The 9,656-nt window shown below is 43.3% G+C and overlaps 1 pseudogene; it reads left to right on the forward strand.

The window, feature by feature from the left end:
* Positions 1 to 7,946: 7,946 nt before the first annotated feature.
* Positions 7,947 to 8,856, forward strand: LOC138498230 (DNA topoisomerase 2-beta pseudogene; annotated as a pseudogene).
* Positions 8,857 to 9,656: the final 800 nt, after the last annotated feature.

Raw genomic sequence — 9,656 nt, forward strand, 5'->3', positions numbered from 1 at the left:
TTCTGCAGGCAGGGATTATACAGGAGTCCAGGAGCTCTTACACTTTTCCCATTGTCATCCCCTGGAGTAAGAACAGAGATGTCTACATGTGCATCAACTACTACAGTTGACTGAACAACAGAACTATTCCAGACAAGTACATCACCCCCCCCCACACTCTCCCACCCGGGGTCTATGCGGCATTGGACTGCCTGATGGGGAGTATGAGGTTTTCAGACCTTGACTTGTAGAGTGGATATAACCAGATCCTGATGCATCTGATGGATTGTGAGAAGACAGCATTCATCAGTCCACTTTGACTCTATAGGTGTGTCAGTATGCAACAGGACAAGTGCCAGTTTTGCCAGATGTGCATCAAGTAAATTGGACACATCATCTCCGTGGACTCCATTGCCGTGAATCTGGCAAAAATGGACTCTCTCCTTGTGATGCTGGAAATGCATTGGAGGGACAGCGCCTCCATGTCCTTGTCCTGTACTCCCTTATCATGTGTGATCTGTGTTGTTTTCTGCTAAGGAGTCCATGTGGGACTCCTGGCAGTGCAGTTCTGCCTCTTCTTGGTTGTGGTGAACAGACACCATTGGAATACCCTTATGGCACCCATGGGTGGGAGTACACCCCTGTACCCCTGGTGTATGTGTCTGGGCATCTTGTGTGGCCCACAGAGCAGGGTATGGGCTAGTGGCAGCTCCATGCTGAATTTGACAGGTGCTCTGACTATCCTCCATTTTGGGAATTCCAGGCCCTGCCATGGGAATCAGTGGATTCCTGATAGGTGAGTAAGGCTAAGCACTGGCTGATCCAAATTAAATGAGGCCAGGCCTTCAATTAAGACTTTAGAACGATGAACATGTAATCAAAATGGGTGACAAGAAACCCAAGAGAAGATGATCAAAGGGTAGGGAAGGAATAGGTGGCGATGAGGTATTATCAAGTGCAATTGCACATACCTCGAAATGAAAATGAAGTTGATCAAATTCACCATATTTTTAAGTATCTAGAAGGGCGATTTTTTTTAAATTAATTAAACAAATTGCTACCCTTCCCTAGTCATTGAATGTCTGTTATTCGCAAAGTCCTTAAAGGCAGGAAGTAAAACCAGATGCACAGTAGAATGGTAATCATAAGTGGTTATTTTCTGCCCAGACCATGTTTATTAAAAAGGCTTTCAAAGCAGATTGCATTTTGGGCTTGCAAAATGTTGCAACTTGCGTTTAATATCAATGAGGTTGCAAAGTGATTTCCCCCAGTGCTAAAGCCATGGAACATAATGTGCAAATGTATCAGATGTATCATGGGTTAGGGGAGAAAAGGGGCACTCATCTGTACAGCAGGATGTTAAAAATCATGTATTTTTCTTTGGTCAGGCTGCAGGCAAGGTATACTAATTGGAATCCCCTTCTCATCTCCAATGGGTCGCCGCTACCCAAACCTAGGTGTCCCTAACCCCCAGATTTCCCAGATAGCTATCAGTGACATCTACTGTCTAATGCTAGATGTCAGTGAGGGCCTTAAGAGAAAGGCCTTATCTATCTGTCCCACTCTGGGGGTTTCTTGGGTGTGTCCTGACCTAGCACAGCCCCAGATGTCTGTGTAGGGACTGCTGGTCCAAGTGTGTCAGTATCAGACATCCTGTTTCAGCCTCTTCTTTATTCGATCCCTTTCTCTCCTCTCCCTGATCTTGCTATTCCTCTCCTCCCTCTCCTACTCTACTGCAATACAATCCTCTGCTCCCTCTCTCTCTTTGCTTCTCACTTTCTGCCCCTTTCCCCTCTTCCTCTAGTGCCCCATGCTCTTACTCTCTCACCTACTTGCTCTTCTCTTCTCTTCTCTCCTCTCTTGTTTTCTTACTCTCATGCCATCTCATTCAAATACCCTCCCTCATTCCGCTAATCTTACTGCTCCTCACTCCATCACTCTCACCTCTCCTCTCCCACATACCCTCACTCCTCCTTATCCCACTACTCATATATCTTCTAGTGCACTAAACAGGATAAAAGTATAAGATCCCACACAAAGTGTCTCCTCCCAGATCTATCTCGGTGCAGCATATAACTTACCCTTCAATCTTTCTAACCTTCACAGATCTTTTAATTGAAATACTTGTGCTAAATCTCCCAATCTCTTCTAGAGCTCTACCTGTGCAAGTCTTCACATTTATTAATGTGCAATTGTCTTTAAAGTAGGAGGTGCTACGGTCATCTGTAAAGGCTGTGTTATTGTTAGTTTGCAGCAGGGCATGCTGGCTTAATATATCTTGCAGTTTTAATAGACAGATTGTTGTCTATGAGCTTGTGATTCCCAATTTCAAGAACATTCTGAGCACTTTATCAGCAATTCCCTTAGATCTTTGACACAAGATGGCCTACCAGTGTGGGTCCTCTCAGTGTATAACCGAGGCGGGTGTAAGGACGGGAGCACAGTGTGTATTTCCTGCCCTGAATGGCTATCCTGATACTTTTCTTTGGTAAAGTATGCGCTACCATCAGACTGTCAAGAGTTGTATGCCGGTAGCCTGAGCGCACTGGTCCGAGCGAAGGATACCCAGAGGGCTAATGTGTGTTTGTGTACAGTGAGTGGTCTTTGGGTTGAGTGAATAGGTTGGGCTGCTGCGACAACGGTCGGCATCCACCTGTGGGTTTATGTATAAGAGAGTTGTCAGTGTTTTGATGTGTGAAGGACAGACCGCTGCGACAGCAGCCGCCATCCCCTGCAAATGTGACATGTTGGTGTTTAGATGTGAGTGAGGCTGATGTATGCGAAAAAGGCTGTGGTAATGGAAATAGGGGTGGGGTAGAGGGATTCAGATTGCCATAGGGAATAGCTACGTTTTGAGGCCCTTTCTGAAGGAGAGGTGGTTATCAATGCAGTGGATGTGGAGAGGGAGCGAGTTCCAGATGGTCGGGGCTTTGATGGAGAAAGATGATTCTCCCAATCTGGTGGAGTTGTAATAGGGGATAATGAGAAGAAGAGCAAAACCAGATCATAGGTTCCTGGTGGATTGCTAGCATGTGAGTTTATCCACCATTGAACATCAGGTAGGAGAGTTCCCTGTCCACTGAATGCTAGAGGAGTGATGGCCAACGAACATCAAGACCTTGTTCCAGAACCACTTGCTCCCAGTCAGCGATGAGGTTGAGCTGACACTGGAAGTGATCGAGGAAGAATCAGCCAAAGGACCGACAATGAGACAGTAGCGACTCTGCTCTGAAAGGGCTGAAGAGACAAATCATTTGAAGGCTCATTCCCTAAAAGCTCCTCAAGCTGCAGAGACTGTGAGATCAGAATGCCAACCGGAAGCCAGTGATGCTGCTGAGGGTGATCAGTTTGGCGTCAGCTCATATCATTTGCTAGATCAGACAGTAGTGTGAGTCCCAACTCCCAAATATCCAGATCCCATCCCTAGGGGAACTGAACTCCACCCTGAGAGTGTTCCTGCATCGTCTGTTCCTGAACCTGCTCCAATCACTCCTACTACACTAGATGTGGTAGAAGAACCTTTACCCATTCCACCATTGGATGTCATGGTCCCTGATTGTGCAGTGTAATCCGCCATGTCCTGGGGAAATCCTAGATGAGTTCCCAGCTGCTCGCTGTTATTCCAGCAGGCTGGTGATGAAGTTAACTATGAATCACCCGGGTCCAGTGCAATGTTCCCATTGTCCATTCCTTAGAGTTCTCTGTTCCTCCTTCTCTAGGGGATCAGGGATACTGTGGGAGGTGCCCCCAGACTAAGGGTAGTGGGTGGCACCGGTGGACTGTTGATAAAAATCATGGCTTGATGAATTCATAGAGCAGGCCAAGGCAATCCTCAGGGCTGAGAATAGTTCAAAGGGATGTGGGGGAATGTCACCCCCCGTGGGGAACAAAGAATAAATAAATGAAAAAGTATCACCGGTGTAAGATGCCACACAGGGATCTTCATAATCAGAAAGGATTAGAGTAAAGGACGCTTACGAGTGAGGGATTCTTTCCTCTAAAAAAAGAAAAAAAACATTGGCCCTCATTACAAGTCAGGCGGTGGACCATGGTGCTATTAGCACAATGGTCCATGCCGGATTTCGCCATGGTGGATGGCGGAATTACCGCCTCATTCCAAGGTGAGTGGGGGGTAATTCCCCATTCACCATTTGCCCTTCCCCATTCCCATTTTTGCCCCATAGGGCATAATGGGGATGGGGAAGGCGCTAATTACGGCACCGTAAATTACGGTGCCGTAATTAGTACCAAGGTCGCTTAGCGCCTTGGACTTTAACGCCTGCAAAAAGCAGGCGTTAAAGTGTGAATCAGGCGTTCAGGGTATAACGGCGCCGACGCTCTTTACGGTGCCGTTAACCCCTTAACGCCTGACTTGTAATGAGGGCCATTGGCCCACCGTGAGCGCTGTGGAAACAACGGTCGCTAACCACCGCAAAAGAGGGTTGAGAGGTGCTCTGCTGCATGCCATATCACCAGCACTTAGGACTGAATAGTGGTGCTCCCCTGACAAGCAGGGGAGTACCCAGAATCACTGTCACCTCCTGGCATGCCTCCAGTCAGGCTCTCTAATACCCTATGCTAATCAAAGCTGGGAGTGTTGTACATTGACGCCCCATGACAGGTGGCCCACCAGGACTTCCCGGGCCACAAAGGACGGATGCGGCCCAGTGTTGAAGAGATTTGTTGGGGCCTCCCAGTGCTGCAATCAACTCCCTAGGCCACACCTGGTATACACGGCCCGGGTTTAAGAGATTTGTGGGTCTCCCCCAATGCCGGGCTGTATCTGACATACACAGCACAGCCAACTTAATACAAGGGACTATATCCATGCTGCTGATAAATGCTGGCTGCCTCTGACATTGCAGTGCAGCCAAAGTAAAGACTTTGCAGCCCACCAAACATGTGCTGCTGCCTGCCTATGCAAAGACTTGTTTGTCTGGCAGAACAATCCAAAACCCCAAGGAACATCAAACAGAACCAGACAGGAACTTGAGAAAGCCTTGGCCAGGCTGTCTCCAAAGTAAGCAGCGTTTATAAAATATTTTTACCACTGCACTTTGGGACTTTGTATATATTTGTAAGTACTTTTTATATTTATTAAGAATGGTATATTTTAAAAGGATGCTTTTTATATTTTTGAATGTTTTACTTATGCAGCTGCTGAGGTTTATATTGTTTGCATATAGTGTCCTGTGATTCCCATGTTTATGCAAAACTTATGAAAACCCTGCTGGTGTAGTGGAAGAGAAAATGATAGATAATATAAAGAACAAGTAAAGAACCATACACCAGCATTCTGTTGTCTGCCTTTCCTTTTGTGTGGCAAGTTATTCTAACCCTGTATTTTCCTTCCTATGGGGTTTGGGAAATCCATCCTACCCTAATCTTTGTCTTTCCGTCCTTTGTCCATTTCCAGCCGAGGCCACCAAGGTGATCTAGAGGTCAGTTAAGTGGGGTTTGGAGACAGGTAAGAAGTGGACAGTATTAATTTAAGGGATACAAATGTGTATTGTGTGCCCACCCATACCTGTCTCTAAAAAATATGTGGAGATCTCCCTGCTACACAGAGTTCCACCCTTGTAAATATCCACAAGAATCTCACTAGATAGCTCAAATGCAACCTGAAATTCTCTAGGATATCTCACAGAACATCTTTAGGGAAGTTCAAGCACCCATATTTTGGATCAATAAGTTATAATTATGGAAGAAGACAAAGCTGGTGAAGTGGTTATTCTTGGGCCCCATGTTTATAAATCAGATGTTCTCAGGCACTGTGAGGGCAAGTTGTTAAATGAAACAGCAGGCACCCCTATATGGACACTTGGTGCTACCGTTAAAAGTGTATTGATGCACACTATGAGGCAACTTTTTATTACCACTGTGTTTTATTCTTTTGGAATCCATACCTTACCATCCCCACCCACTATCATATACCAAATATTCATAAGGGTGTTTTTAACCTCCACGCTGGCACATCATATCATCCACGAGATGCCTGTGTTACAAAGCTACTGAATATGTTGATATCTTCTTGCTTCAGATAGTGTTTATCTTGCATTTGTACCTGAAAGACACAAAGGATGTCCTGCAGCTTTTAGTTACTGACAATTGCATTCCAGCTTCTTTAGGTGTGGAGGACCTTTAGACCAGAATAGAGTATTCTATCGGACTTATTGCCTCACATTATTTTTTTGGTAAGTATGTCTGTCTCATATGACTGTCAGGTGGATATTAACCTGTCTATTTTAAAGGATATCTCAGAAAAGAATGTTTTCATTCAACAGATGCATAGCATCAACAGCTAAGAGGAACTGCCGTAGGGGCCATGTTTGCCGCACAATATGCAAATCATATGATGGAGTAGTTTTAGTATTTCACCATGGAGGGGCACAAGTTTAAACAGTTGCATCCCAGGATTCTGCTCTTTCATTATTTTACTGACCACTCTTGCTGTGGTCATGGTCAGAGACAGAAATTAATAGCTTTGTAGCAACGCTCTAAGACGATACAGCATATATTGGATTTATTGTGACTATATTTAGAACAGCAATCTCCTACTTGGAATTGAGCATGACTAGGAGGGTGTGTGATAACATGTTGACAGCTTAGATGTTTTATAAAATGTCGTTTTGAACAACTCTATTGCACACCAAGCTGCTGCCTCTAGAAGCACTCTCTTTGTCGAAATGATAAGAGGCAGCATCAACTGCTCCAATTCTGATACATTTAAGAAGGCGGCATGGGGATGGCAAAATAATTCAGCACCATTTTATTTTTGAAGATTGCATGGTGAACACTGGCCAGATGAACATGTTAAACATAGATAAGAAAACACTGTTTAAAATATAAATTGGACAACAAGATAAATTGTGTTAATGTCACAAGTATTGATGCAAAGATTCACTTTATTACAAGGCTTATCAGTGTATATAGCAGTGCCTGAAATGATACAAACATATTGGCATTTATTACAACAATGATATAAATCTGACTGTATCATTCCCTTGAATTAATCTTCACATACTTATGGTTCTGAAAGACAAACTGTGTTCAAAGTGGTGATGTCTAAGTAAGTACAACCTTGCTACGCAGTGATGTGATTTTTTCGTTGTGGCGGTGCAATGTTTGTGACTATGCTCCACATTTTAAAACAAGATTTCATTAATAGGATAAATTGCACAAATTATACCACAGAACAATTTATAACATACACCACGCCCAACATAATTTATGTGATTTGGTGCCCCTGCCATGCGCAATGCAATAAGTCTGCAGTTCACCCTCACAAAACATGAATACAAGAGCATGTAAGGGCATATATATAAATGAAAAAATGCATAACTGTCGGCCACCCATTTTTGGGTGTAACAAGGTGGGTCCTTAGTTGAATTTAAATTTCCTGATCGTGAACATGTTGCTCTGCCAAAAGAGAGTGGAGAAACTGTAGCTACTTATGAGAAGGCAAGATTACAACTAGCTTTAATAATTCATTTGAAGCAACCCAAATGTTTGAACACAGATGAGAAGTTGTGTTGCTTTCCAATGAGTCACAAAATGATATTATTAGCATAATTCGTATAAAGACAGGTTTTTTGTGTTGATGACAGAATTGATGTAAAATGAATTCTCATTGAGGTTCTGGATCAAATTTTCTTGCTCTGTTGATAATTATATTGTTTTCATCAATAGCATGTAATAAAGCAACACAAACAAGGCTCGTTATTCATGAATACATAGTAATACATATGTTTTTATAATGATCACAACCAGTGATGAAATGTTTTTCTTGTAATACATCTTGGTATTAAATTGTACTGTTTTCGTCACTGTGCATTCTTAGCACATTCTCGACAGAAAAGATGGAATTTGCTTGTTATTTACTAATCCCTCCCACTCTCTCTGGATGAAGCTGCAAGCTGCCAATCTCAAACAGGTTGCAACACACACACACACACACACACACGATCATGATGTCCCCAACTTTGTTTGAAAATCAGAAAAATGCTGCCAAAAAGGAAGAGGAAAAATCAAAAATTTCAAACGGCAGGGGCAAGAACAAAAATGACTCCAAGCAGATGTCTGTTGACAGAGTTTACCAAAAGAAGACCCAGCTGGAGCATATCCTTCTTCATCCAGAGACATACATTGGATCCGTATAGCAGGTAACCCAGCCATGTGGGTTTATGATGAAGAGATTGGAATGGTTTTTAGAGATATCACCTTCGTACCTGGACGGTACAAGATATTAGATGACATTTTTTGTAAATGCAGCTGACAATAAACAAAGAGATAACAACATGAGCTGTATTAAAATTTCCCTTGACCGTGATGCAAATATCATTAGCATATGGAATCATGGAAAGGCATTCCTGTTCTGGAACGCAAAGTTTATAAGATATGTATTCCAGCTTTGATCTTTGGGCAGCTGGTAACTTCCAGTAACTATGACGATGACGAAAAGAAAATGGCTTGGGGCCGCCATGGTTATGGTGCAAAAATGTGCAACATATTCAGTACGATACAAACACAGCTTCAAACAGATCTGGATGAACAATATGATGATGTCTACGGATCCCTATATAAAGTTTTTTAATGGGGATGATTACACCTGCATAATAACTTGACAAGGATATTGTCACCCTCTTGACAAGGAGAGCCTAGGATATTGCTGGTTTTTGCAAAGGCGTCAAAGTAAAACTAAATGGAACGGAACTGCCTGCAAATGAATTTCAGAGCTGCGTAGATCTTTACGTAAAAGACAAATTGGATGAAACAGGAGTTGCGATGAAAATCATTCATGAGGTTGTGCACAAACGTTGGGATATTTGCCTCAATGTGTGTGAAAAAGGATTCCAGCAAATCAGCTTTTTTGAATAGTATACCTACTTCAAAGGATGCCACTAACCATGTCCTTCCCAATGGTAGTGTAGTGGAAAGGCGGATTGTCCTCTGATGGGCCAATAGGTCAGAACACACTCTCTAGTACCTGTCAGACAAGATAGCTGCACCATGTGAGGAATGGGGGTGCAGGATTCACTTACTTGAACTTACTTCAATAATGAGGACTCAGTAATTTGGCAAAGGGAAGTCTGTTTAATGATAAGCACAGAAAACAGGGAAACAATTGGAAATCAGCAGCGTTGCCATCACCTGTCTCGCTTCAACTTCCACAAACCTCATTCAAACAGCAACAGTTATAGTCAAAACTCGTCATCAATGGCGTCTAACTCTACAAGTTTGTCATGCAATATAATTGGTTGGAAAAGGTAACTTTAGTATAGGTGCTATATCTGTATATGGTAACAGGGTATGCGGATTGGATAACTGGCATCAACGCACTTCCCTCTACGTCACACGTGATAGACGTCACTACAAGTATGACGTCCTATTGGTTCTACTATCTATAGGACCCTAGATAACTTGGTCCATTGTGATTGGGCAGATTACACCCCCAGACATAAATCCCCATTTTAATTAGCAGCATGCAGAATGGACACCCAGGTGCCTCGTGTCCCAAGATTCACCCTGCCTCCCTTCCATCAATCAGTGATTTTGGGGTATGTGTCAATTAGTTGGCTGGATATGGCCTCGAAACTGTAGCCTCTTATCTGGAGAAGTTATGACATCCTTGGATCTGCGTGACATCAGACCTTGGTAACTCTTCGCGCCTGGCTGGT

Source organism: Ambystoma mexicanum, chromosome 5q, assembly GCF_040938575.1.
Source record: "Ambystoma mexicanum isolate Mex_15411 chromosome 5q, UKY_AmexF1_1, whole genome shotgun sequence".
NCBI classification, from domain to species: Eukaryota; Metazoa; Chordata; class Amphibia; order Caudata; family Ambystomatidae; genus Ambystoma; species Ambystoma mexicanum.